Raw genomic sequence first — 13,387 nt, forward strand, 5'->3', positions numbered from 1 at the left:
AACAAAGGTGGCTATGGCAAAACTTAATAAAATGAAAATCTGGTTCTTTCAGAAGGTAAATAAAAGGCAAAGCATTAGCCAGAGTGATCAAGAAAAAAAAAAAGTTGGTGTGGAGAAGAATCAAAATAATAAAATAAGAAATAAAAATGGAGAAATCACAAGAGATGACACAAAAATGCAAAAGGTCATAAGAGACCATAGTGAGCAATTATATGTCACTAAAATGGACAATATTGAAGAAATGGGAAAAATTCTTAGAAAAGCATAGCTGTCCATAACTGAACAAGCAAGAAATAGGAAATCTTAACAGACCCATCACAATCATGGAAATTAAAGCTCTAATTAAAGTCTTTCAATAATAAAGAGCCTAGGTTCAGATGGTTTCACAGGTGAATCCTACGTTATTTTTTTAAATTAAAAAAAAAAAAAAAAAAAAGCCTTATTGGAAGAGCTAACACCTAACCAACTCAAACTCTTCCAGAAAATTGCAGGGGATGGTAAGCTCCCAAACTCATTTTATGAGGTCACCATCACCCTAATAATGAAACCAGACAAAGATGCAACAAAGAAAGAAAACTACAGGCCAATATCACTAAACATATTGGTAAACATAGATGCTGAAACCCTCCTGCAGCTTCTAGCAAACGGAATCCTACAACATATTGAAAAGATCATACATCATTACCTTATGAGCATGTGGACTTCATCCCAGGGATGCAAGGATTCTTCAATATTTGCAAATCAATCAATATAACACACCATATTAAACTGAAAGATTAAAAACCATATGATTATCTCAATAGATGCAGGGAAAATCTTTGAAAAAATTCAACACCTACTTATGATACCTCTCCAGAAAGCAAACATAAGAGGAACATATCTCAACATAATAAAAGCCATATATGAAAAACCCACAGCAGGCAGTGTATTCAATGGTGAAAAATTGAAAGCTTTTCCTCTAAAATCAGGAACAAGACAAGTGTGGTCACTCTCCCCACAACTATTCAACATTTCTTTGGAAGTCCTAGCCACAACAGTCAGAGAAGAAAAATAAATGAGAAGGAATCCAGGTTGGTAAAAAAAGAATGGAAACTCTCACTGTTTACAGATGATATGATCATCTACATAGAAAGCCCTAGAGATACCATGAGAATATTGCTAGAGCTAATCAATGAATACTATAATATTGTGGGATATAAGTTATTACACAGAAGTCCCTTACATTGCTATACATGAACAATGAGAAAACCAGACAGAGAAATTAAGGAAACAATCCTATTCACCATTGCAAAGAAAAGAATAGCACACTTAGAGATAAATTTATATAAAGAAATTTACATAAAGAAAGGCTTATATGTATACATAGAAAACTATAAAACAATGATGATGGGAATGAAAGATGACACAGATGGAGAATTACACCAGGTTTTTGGACTTGAAGAAACAATATAGTGAAAATTAATATAAAAATGAAAGCAATCTATAGGTTCAGTGCAATGCTTATCAAGTTACCAATGTGATTTCTTGAAAGAACTAGAACAAATACATTCACAATATGTATAGAAACACAGGATACCTCTAAAAGAAAAAGCAGTCTTGAGAAAGAAGAATTGAACTGGAGGAATCAACCTGCCTGACTTCAGACTATACTATAAAACTACAGTCATCAAGACAGTAGCACAAAGAGAGAAATCTAGATCAATGGAACAAAATAGAAGGCCTAGAGATAAACCCACACACCTATGGACATCTTAATTTTTACAAAGGAGGCAAGAATGTGGAAAAGACAATCTCGTTAACAAGTGGTGCTGGGAAAAAATGGCCAACCAGCTGTAAAAGCATGAAACCACAACCCTTCCTAACACCATATGCAAAACTAGACTAAAAATGGATTAAATATCTAAATATAACACTACAAACTATAAAACTCTTAGAGGAAAACACTCTGACATAAGTTACAGCAAGATGTTCTATGACCCACCTCCCAGAGAAATGGAAATAAAAATAAAAATTTGGGACCTAATTAAACTTAAAAACTTTTGCACACTGAAGGAAACTATAATTAACATGAAAATGTACCCTTTGAATGGGAGAAAATAATAGCAAATGAAGCCATTGACAAATAATTAATCCCTAGACTATAAAAGCAGCTCAGAAGCCCAATACCTAGAAAATAAACAACTGAATAAAGAAATGGGCCAAAAAGCTCAACAGCCATTTCTCCAGACAAGACACACAGAGGGCTAACGAACACATGAAAAGATTCTCAACCCTACACATTATCAGATGAATACAAATCAAAACCACAATGAGGTGCCATCTCATGCTGGTCAGAATGGCTGCCATCAAAAAGTCTACAGACAATAAATGTTGGAAAGAGTGTGGGGAAAGTGGAAGGCTCCTACACTGCTGATGGGAATCCAAACTAGTATGGCCACTATGAGGAAGAGTATAGAGATATCTTAAAGAACTGGAAATAGGATTGCCATATAACACAGCAGTCCCACAGTTAGGCACACACACTGAGGAAAGCAGAATTGAAAGAGACACATGCATTCCAATGGAGTCTATTATACAGAGTGGTGTAAGGCAACAAGGAAGCACTGATGCAGTTTATTAATGCATATACATGGCATTTAGAAAGATGGTATGATAACCCTGCATGCAAGAAAACAAAGGAGACACAGATGTAAAAAACAGAATTTGGGACTATGCAGGAGAAGGCAAGGGTGGGACATATGAGAGAATAGCATTGAAACATGTATATTGCCATATAAAGTAGATGACCAATGCAACTTTGATGAGTGAAGCAGGACACTCAGAGCTGGTGTTCTGGGGCAACCCAGGAGTAAGTGGTGGGGAGGGAGGTTGGAGGGGGTTTCAGGATGCTGTTACACATGTCAAAGCTTTGATTCATGTCAAAGTATGTCAAAATCCACCACAATATTGTAAAGATTTTAGCCTCCAATTAAAAGAAATAATTTAATTAATTTTACAAATTACAAAAACACAGGGAAGCCAAGCTTCTGACAAGTGTTTGAAATGAAGACCATGGGAAAGTAGACCATTAAGACGACTGATTGACATAGTAGTGTGGGAGAAGCTCTGATGGGAAATCAGCAACCCTTGTACATACTTTATTTGTCATAGATATCAATAAGTCCCTTTTTCTCCCACTGAGTTTTCATCAAACCTCTCTCCTCATCGCATACACCACTTACAGGTGATGAACTAGCTTGCTCTGATAGTTAAACCACACATTTCAACTTCTTCCTTACTCGACTGACAGGATTACTTATGACCTCATTTGCCAATCCCTTTTCTTTAACTACAGCAATCAGTGGTCTAGCCCTTTGCTTCTGACAACTTCAAATATGTCATGGTGGAGGCCATCGTTTCATCTTCCTGACATCATCACCATCTTCCCTTGAGCATCCTTTTACCTCTATCATTTCTTCTTACGAGTTTTCAGTGCAGACAATTGTGACTACCCCCATGACCTCTTATCAATATTATTAAAGTATGATATAGAAAAATATTGAAAAAGGCAGGGAAAACTTCATTAATACCTGAGAACTCCTTCAGAAAAGGGACTCTCAGCCTTCCTGATGCATTCTTGGTAAAGGTCCTGTAGCTTGGTGGGAAGGGATATTAAGGGGATTCGCATTATTACTATGTAAATAATTGTGGAATACGATCAAAACTATAACCTCTTTCACATGTGACATAAAAAGTGTCATGAAAGCATGGACAGAACAGGAAAAATGAGCCACATACACTTGGGGGGAATGTTCTTGGGGTTCTTTAGTACTGTGACAGATCTGATCAAGTGACAAAGTAGTCTGCTCCTAAATAAGGAAGAGATTTATATGGCTTTCAAAGTTATCATTTCCTTTCATTTCCAGAGCCTTCTATGGTACTCCTTACTGCTCCAGACAAGGGGGCATTTAAGAAGGAGGTTATTAATCACAAACAGAAAGATAATATCCCATGGACCAGATTCTCTATTGCCAAGATAAAATGGAATTCCTTATTCCAGGTAACAGGAAAGAAGTTCCAAATTGTGGGTGGAGAGAAGGAAGCACACCACTTTCCACAAAGGAGGCAGTCATATTTAAAAGATGCATAGAGAAGTTTAAAAACAAAACAAAACAAAACAAAAAATACCCCAAAAAACTGTGGGCATTCAGTGTGAACAACGTGAAGAAATATCAGAAAAGAAAGAGAACAGTTTTCAATCTGACCCTAAGTTAGATGTATGCATGTGTGCTCAGTCTTCTCGAACTCTTTGCAACCCCATGCAGTATAGACCACAAGGCTCCTTTCTCCATGGGATTTTCCAGGCAAGAAAATCGGTGTGGGTTACCATTTTTTATTCCATTACACTGGATGTATAGAGATGAGGAAAACACTGCCCATGGATTTTCTTCCATCTCTTTCAGGAAAAAGCAACCTATATATTCTTTTTGCTCCAGAGAATCTTTCTGAAATTCCGCAGTTGCACTTGTGAAAGTGCAGCCTTGTAATACTCTGGATGGGGATAATTCTAGTCATAGAAGAGACAAATTAAAGGAAAACGGTAAAGTTCTAGAAATCTGATTTACCTCAAAATTTAATGAGGCCATTTTTTTTTTTAATAAACCACCTAAAAACAGAAGATCCACTCTTTTTTTTTTTTCCCCCATTTATTCATTTATTTTTTCCAGTGGGTTTTGTCATACATTGATATGAATCAGCCATAGATTTACACCTAATCCCCATCCCGATCCCCCCTCCCACCTCCCTCTCCACCCAATTCCTCTGGGTCTTCCCAGTGCACCAGGCCCGAGCACTTGTCTCATGCATCCCACCTGGGCTGGTGATCTGATTCACCATAGATAATATACATGCTGTTCTTTCAAAACAGCCCACCCTCACCTTCTCCCACAGAGTTCAAAAGTCTGTTCTGTACTTCTGTGTCTCTTTTTCTGTTTTGCATATAGGGTTGTTGTTACCGTCTTCCTAAATTCCATATATATGTGTTAGTATGCTGTAATGTTCTTTATCTTTCTGGCTTACTTCAGTCTGTATAATGGGCTCCAGTTTCATCCATCTCATTAGAACTTGTTCAAATGAATTCTTTTTAATGGCTGAGTAATATTCCATGGTGTATATGTACCACAGCTTCCTTATCCATTCATCTGCTGATGGGCATCTAGGTTGCTTCCATGTCCTGGCTATTATAAACAGTGCTGCGATGAACATTGGGGTGCACGTGTCTCTTTCAGATCTGGTTTCCTCAGTGTGTATGCCCAGAAGTGGGATTGCTGGGTCATATGGCAGCTCTATTTCCAGTTGTGTAAGAAATCTCCACACTGTTTTCCATAGCGGCTGTACTAGTTTGCATTCCCACCAACAGTGTAAGATCCACTCTTTATTGACAGGAGAAATAGGTTAGATAGATGGAGTAGAGTGCAGAAATAGGTTAGATAGATGGAGTAGAGTGCAGAGAAGTAAATATAAATCTCTGTGTCTGAACCACAAGTTTCTGTTTTTTCTTTTTTTAACTAGATCTCATCTCCCACAAGTTCCTAGTAACTCTAATGATGCTGAAGCTCTTCTGTTGCCTTGATATTTGCAATAGATAGGCCCAGGAGCTAGTGGCACTGATTTTCTCTCAAGTCTCCAGGAATAACTCAATATACACTGTATTTAGCTTCTTTGTAAGAGTTTTAAGAGAACAGGTATTGACCAATCCTAAATGGACACAGGCCCCACTGGCATACAACACTAGTTGAAGATTAGGAACTTCTAACTACTTATCCCTCCTGGACAAGGTTTTCAATAAGATCAATAAGTATTAGGCACAGTGTTAATCTTTATACTTACTGTTAATGTATGAGTTATAGTTTGGTGCTGGTTTGTAGAGACTCTAGGTGTGTATCTAGAATCTTCAGTGTATATGAGGTAGTCATTCAGGGGCTCGTTAGTGTCAAATCCTAATAATGTACAGCTGAAGAAAATTAAATATGTTCTGTAGCATGCTGCTAGAACTATATGGAACTGTGACTGCTAATACTGTATTTCAACGATGGTTCCAACATAAACGGTCCTACCACCTATTCCATCTTTCATCCTATGTATACAGGAAATGTTCAAGGAGGTGAAAATATCACTAGCTTGCTTCCCTGAAGCTAGAATTACTGTGTGTGCTGGAACAGGAGTAAGCCAAGCATCAGCCTCTTCCACTCGTACTACTAATCCCGGGCAAGTTGAAAATACAACGTTCTAAGACACTAAGGCAGATGTGGTCCTGAAAAGTCTGTTTATTAACATCTTTACTCCACAGATGAGACATCAGAGCCTTTCACTCCTACACATAAATATATCCAATGATTTCCTCTACCTATAAAATTGATATGTTGATCTCTTCTGTCATACCTGCCCACTGCACATGTCCACACATAATCTGTCATTCAGGTACACTTAAACTCCACTTTCTGTTTTCCTATTCTGGGTCTTTTCAGTGTTCCTTTTGCCTGAGGTGTCCTTCCCTTCTTTCCCAATATCTTCTACCAAATCCTAGCCATTTCTTAAAGACATAGATCAGATGTAATTTCATCTTCAAAAGCTTCCAGAAACATCAAAAATTCAACAAATATCTCAGTATCTGTAGTCTGTCCACAATCTATGCATTAACATGAATTACTCATATTCAATACCATCACTTTTTGCTCTATCTGCTATTTAGACTAAGGTTTAAATAGTGTAAATTGTGATTTAGCATATTTATTCATATGGCTTATAAACTCCTGACATAGTTAAACACATTCTCTTTCTGATGAATAGCCAGAGATAAGGCCACAAGCGTGACAGATAACTTTAATATTGTTCACCGTTAAGACATTCATCAAAGACATTTAGAGCTAGATTTTTATAATTCAAGAATAATACATTTAAAAAAAAACAACTCTGTCAAACCTGAGTGTGATCAATAACAGTTACACTACTTGAGAATTGTAGTTACAATGGTAGAATTGTAGTTACACTACATTGAGAATACAATGGGGATAAGGAAATTTGATGATATTGATAATAGTGGCTCACAGATAGAATCAGGTTGTTTACTGTAGTCTCTTGTCCACTGACATTAGGGAAATGTGAGCCTACTAGTAACTTGAGAATGTAGTACAACTTCATCAAGTGGATAGTGCCTAAGGAACCTCACACCAATAATTTTCTGGACTTGAACAAGCAACATCCCTTCTATGTCTATGTCATCATCTATATACTTAAGATATTTATCAGATTGGCAGCCACCAAACTCTAAACTTCAACATTTTCTCCCTCAGAATATGTTCTATAAAACAGATAAAAAGTAAACTGTTTCAGGTGGAACTATGGTACGAATGTGGGCCTGAAAAGCTGTGTCTTCTAATTTTTATTTTTCCCATGATCTTCATAATGAAGCCATATCCTTGGAACTGCTAGGCTGTTTCATATTTCAGTTCAGTTTAGTCAATCAGTCATGTTTGACTCTTTGCAACCCCATGAACTGCAGCATGCCAGGCCTCCCTGTCCATCACCAACTCCTGGAGTCCACCCATACCCATGTCGACTGAGTCAGTGATGACATTCAACCATCTCATCCTCTGTCATCACCTTCTCCTCCCACTGTCAATCTTTCCCAGCATCAGAGTCTTTTCAAATGAGTCAGCTCTTCACATCAGGTGACCAAAGGTTGGAGCTTCAGCTTCAAAATCAGTCTTACCAATGAACATCCAGGACTAATCTCCTTTAGGATGGACTGGTTGGATCTCCTTGCAGTCCAAGGGACTCTCAAGAGTCTTCTCCAACACCACAGTTCAAAAGTATCAATTCTTTGGCACTCAGCTTTCTTTATAGTCCAACTCTCACATTCATACATGACTACTGGAAAAACCACAGCCTTGACTAGATGGACCCTTGTTGACAAAGTAATGTCTTTGCTTTTTAATACGGTGTTTAGGTTGGTCATAATTTCCCTTCCAAAGAGTAAGAATCTTAATTTCATGGCTGCAGTCACCATCTGCAGTGATTTTGGAGCCCAGAAAATAGTCAGCCACTGTCTCCCCATATATCTGCCATGAAGTGATGGGACCAGATGCCATTATCTTAATTTTCTGAATGTTTAGCTTTAAGCCAAATTTTTCACTCTCCTCTTTCATCAAGAGGCTCTTTAGTTCTTTTTCACTTTCTGCAATAGCGTGGTGTCATCTGCATATCTGAGGTTCTTGATATTTCTCCTGGCAATCTTGATTGCAGCTTGTGCTTCCTCCAGAGCAGCGTTTCTCATGATGTGCTCTTCATATAAGTTAAATGAGCAGGGTGACAATTTACAGCCTGGTCGTACTGCTTTTCATATTTGGGAACAAATCTGTTGTTCCATGTCCAGTTTTAACTGTTGCTTCCTGACCTGCATACAGCTTTTCAAGAGGCAGGTCAGGTGGTCTGGTATTCCCAACTCTTTCAGAATTTTCGACAGTTTATTGTGATCCACACAGTCAACGGCTTTGGAATAGTCAATAAAGCAGAAAGAGATTTTTTTTTTTTTTTTTCTGGAACTCTCTTGCAGTTTTGATGATCTAGTGGGTGTTTGCAATTTGGTCTCTTGTTCCTCTGCCTTTTCTAACACCAACTTGAACATCTGTAAGTTCATAGTTCATGTATTGCTGAAGCCTGGCTTGGAGAATTTTGAGCATTACTTTACAAGCATGTGAGATGAGTGCAATTGTGCGGTAGTTCTTTGGCATTGCCTTTCTTAGGGATGGGAGTGAAAACTGACCTTTTCCAGTCCTTTGGCCACTGCTGAGTTTCCCAAATTGCTGGCATATTTAGTGCAGCAATTCCACAACAGCATCATTCAGGATTTGAAATAGCTCAACTGGAATTCGATCACCTCCACTAGTTTTGTTTTTAGTGATGCTTCCTAAGGCCTGCTTGACTTCCCATTCCAGGATGTCTGGTTCTAGTTGGGTGATCACAGCATTATGATTATCTGGGTCGTGAAGATATTTTTTTGTATAGTTCTGTGTATCTTGCCACCTCTTCTATTTAGGTATTTTCAATACCAGCCACTTGGTTATTTGGCTCCTTAGCAGTCTTCCTGCTCATATGTAGTGGTAGAAAGATCAGAGGTAGCCTCTATTTCAGGTGTATAATAAGTGCAAAGACCAATTGTAAAAGAGAGATGAATTGTGGCAAGCTGGGAAGACTACCAGACTATCCCTCTTTTAGAGTGCACCACCCCGATGCCTTTCATTAGGCACTCTACTTCTAATAGTCTTAGCCGTTAATCTGTTTAAAATGCTGCCTACTCTGAAAATAATCCCCTTTGGTCCATGAAAGCCCCCTCATGTAAGAGGTGAAAAATCCCATTTCCATCAGTAAAATTTTGACAGTGAGTGACTTGGAAGCAAATGACTTAATTCAAAGTGAGATAAACTTTGAAAAGTTTATCTTCAAAGTGGTACAATTTGCTCTCCACTTGAGATTAGATTTTGTCTTTCCTCTGATATATCTTGCTTCCCTTATTCCATTCCTCCTTGAAATCCTCACCAGTAAGTCACTTGAAGAGCAATCATGGACCCTGATTTAAGGGATCCTTATGAAAACATTCCCATTACAGGATAGCAACTACCATTTACCAAGAAAATTAAAGTGAAACATATTTTTATTCTAGCCACAATTTCTCTAAAGGAGAAATGCCTCTGTCTGCTGCTATTTACTATTCCTGATGCAGACTTCTTGTTTTATTTTATTTTATTTGCTTTTTTATGTTCTTAGCCTTAATAGTCATTGAAAAATATGCTTTTTAAAGAAGGCTATTATACATTTATCTGTTCTTGGGATGGCCATACAAAGTTGGTGGTTTTAAGTTGCAAATAATATACTTTTTTGGGTTTTTTTGGAGGGAATTGTCTTTTCAAGTCTATAATTTATTAAGGTGTAAATGTGGTTTTTTTCTTATTTTTTTCATTTTTTAAGGTTGTAATTTTCAAAAACATATCTCTAATCCTGAAGCAGGGTTGAGTAAAATAACAAGCAAAATAGACATGCGATATGATAGTTTATTCCAAGTGGTGAACATATTTTATCAAAGAACATCAAGTAGGTCAATCTAGAATAATAATCACATGACAATGAATAAATCAAAGAAAAAAGACTTACTTAGAAATTTAAAATAAGATCTCATATTACTTAACAGCAAATAAAAATCAAGGGAATCAGAAGAATGGCATGTGCACACACAATGAGACTGAGATGAACAGCAGTGTGTTCATCTTCAGTGTGACTGAAGAAAGGAGAGTTAAAAGAACAATTTAAAGGAAGATTGTAAATAAAGTGGAATTGAGAGTCCTCATAATCTATTCTCAAGATCTTGCTTTTTATCACACAACTTAGGTGTGAGTGACAATTTTATCTGGCTGTAGGAAGGCAGAAACTGAGGAAAATATATGCTCAGATGCTGGTGAATTGTTAGGAGATCACTGAGTCATATGGATTTGAAAAGTCACAAACATTGGGCCAGGTTGGTGGCAATAAAGACAGCAAAATGTGGCTGAATCCCAATATCATAAGGAGTAGAAGTAACATAATTTAGAATCTAGATACAGTGAGATGAGATAGAAAATGAACATGTACACTGATGGAGTATTCAGGTCAATGTATGACAAAATCAATACAATATTGTAAAGTAAAATAAATAAATAAATAAGAAAATGAAGTAGTCAAATATAACTACTCCTGTAAATAACAGAAGGACAGCATTTGTTGTTATCCAGTCAGTAAGTCAGCTCTGGCTCTTTGCCACCCCATGGACTTTAGCCTGCCAGGATTCCTTTCACTATCTCCCAGAATTTGCTCAGATTCCCGTTCATAGAATTGGTAATGTTATCTAACCATCCCATCATCTGCTTCCCACTTCTCCTTATACCTTCAATCTTTCCCAGCATCAGGAAAGGACATTTTCTAATGAGTCAGTTCTTTGCATCATGTCGCCAAAAGAGGAAAATATCAAACAAACAGAAAGATACCTAAGTCTTCCAAAGAGTGGTGTTTAGGATAGAGATGCAGTAAAAGCTTTTGACAAAATTTAACACCCACTTGTGATCAAACATGTAGAAAAAGTGGGAACAGAGGGAATCTTTTAACTAAACATGGTTCTCAATGATAAAAATCTGAAACCATGGCCCCTAATTCATGAATAAGAGAAAGATGTCCCCTTCTCACCACTGTTACTAAACATATTCTTGGGACAGCTAGCTACTGAAATCAGAGAAGAAGAAGAAGAAGAAATAGTTGCAAATGAAAGGGAAAATAAGACGTAAAAATGTCACTTTGGCAGATGACATGATACTATGCACAGAGAATCCTAAGATGCAGCTAGAAAATTACTAGAGCTACTCAGTGACTTCAGGGAAGTGTCCAGCTATAAAATTAACACACAGAAATCTCTCACATTATACACTGACAACAACAACAGCAAAGAAATTAAGAAAGCAATCCCATTCACCAAGAAGAATAAAAGAAGAATACAATTCCTGGGAATAAATCTGTGAAAAGACTTGTGTGCTGAATTGAATAAGACATGAAGGAAATAAATCAAAGATGACAAAATAACTAGAGAGAGATATAGCATTCTCTTTGACTTGGAGAATCAATACTGTGAAAATGGCTACGCTACAGTTTAAATTTAAAAGTTTAAAGCAATTGCTTTGAAATTGCCAGTGACATTTTTTACAGAACTAGACAATTTTTTTTTTTTTTTTTTACAAATTTTTGGGAAACATGAAAGACTTTGCATATCTATGCTATCTTGAGAAAGAAAAGACAGACCTGGAGGAATCAGGTTTCCTGATTTCAGTCTGTAATACAAAGCTGTAGTAATCCACACAGCATGAAACTGGCAAAAAATGGGAATACAGGCCAGTGGAACAGATAGAAAACCCTGAAATAACCTCTTGTCCAAATGGCTACCTAACCTATGACAAAGGAGGCAACAATATACATTGGAGAGAAGATATCTTTTGTAGGCGCTGCTGGAAAATCTTGAGAACTAAAGATAAAAGAATGAAATTAGGACACTCCCTTTTATTGTTTAGTGGCCAAGTCATACCTGACTCCTCGTGATGTCATGGACTGCAGCAGGCAAGCTTTCCTATGCAGCACCACCTCCTGGAGTTTACCCAAGCTCATATTCATTGCATTGGCAGTGATGCCATCTAACACACTCATCCTTGTCACACCCGTCTCTTCTACCTTCAGTATTTCCCATCATCAGGGTCTTTTTCCAATGAGTTGGCTCTTTGCATCAGATGGACTGAGTATTAGAGCTTCAGCTCCCAGTAGCAGTTCTTCCAATGAGTATTTTGGGCTGATTTGCTTGAAGATTGACTGGTTTGATCTCCTTGCTGTCCAAGGAACTCTCAAGAGTCTTCTCAAGCACTACAATTGAAAAGCATCAATTCTTCAGCATTCCGCCACCTTTATGGTCCTGCTAAAACAACTGTATGTGAATACTGAAAATACCATAGCTTTGACTATATGGACATTTGTTGGTGAAGTGGCGTCCTTGCTTTTTCACACATGTTTAGATTTTCAGCTTTTCTGCAAGAAATATTTGTTTTCTAACTTAATGGTTGAAGTCACCATCTAGAGTGATTCTAGAGCCAACAAGAGAAAATGTGTCATTGCTTTCCATTTTCCCCCTTCTATTTGTCATGGAGAGATGGGTCAAGATGTTGCTATCTGAGTTTTCATAATATTGAGTTTTCCGCCTCCATTTGCACTCTTCTCTTTCACCCTCATCAAGAGGCTCTTTAGTTCCTCTTCCTTTTCTATCAGTTAGAACGATATGCACACACATATCTTAGGTTGTTGACATTTCTGCCAGTAATCTTGATTCCAGCATATAACTTATCCAGCCTGGCATATATCATGATGTGCAATGCATAGAAATTAAACAAACAAGGTGTCAATAAACAGCCTCACCATACTCCTTTCTCTATCCTGAAAGAGTCAGTTGTTCTATGCATGGTTGTAACTGTTGCTTCTTGACATGCAAACAGGTTTCTCAGGAGATGGGTAAGATGGTCCTGCATTCCCATCTCTTTAAGAGTCTTCCACAATTTGTTAGAATCCACAGAATAAATGAATTGAAAATGGTCAACAAAATTTGCTATTTCTATGACTTATAAGATCCAAGAAACAGTGACAATTTCAACTCTGGTTCCTCCTATGTATCTGAACCCAGCTTGAACATCTGGAGGTCCTCAGTTCACGTAATGATGAAGAGAGGCTTAAAGGATTTTGAGAATAATTTTACTCGCCGGGAAGATGAGTGAAGTGCAGTGGTTTGAACATTTTT

Source organism: Cervus canadensis, chromosome Y (genome assembly GCF_019320065.1).
Source record: "Cervus canadensis isolate Bull #8, Minnesota chromosome Y, ASM1932006v1, whole genome shotgun sequence".
NCBI classification, from domain to species: domain Eukaryota; kingdom Metazoa; phylum Chordata; class Mammalia; order Artiodactyla; family Cervidae; genus Cervus; species Cervus canadensis.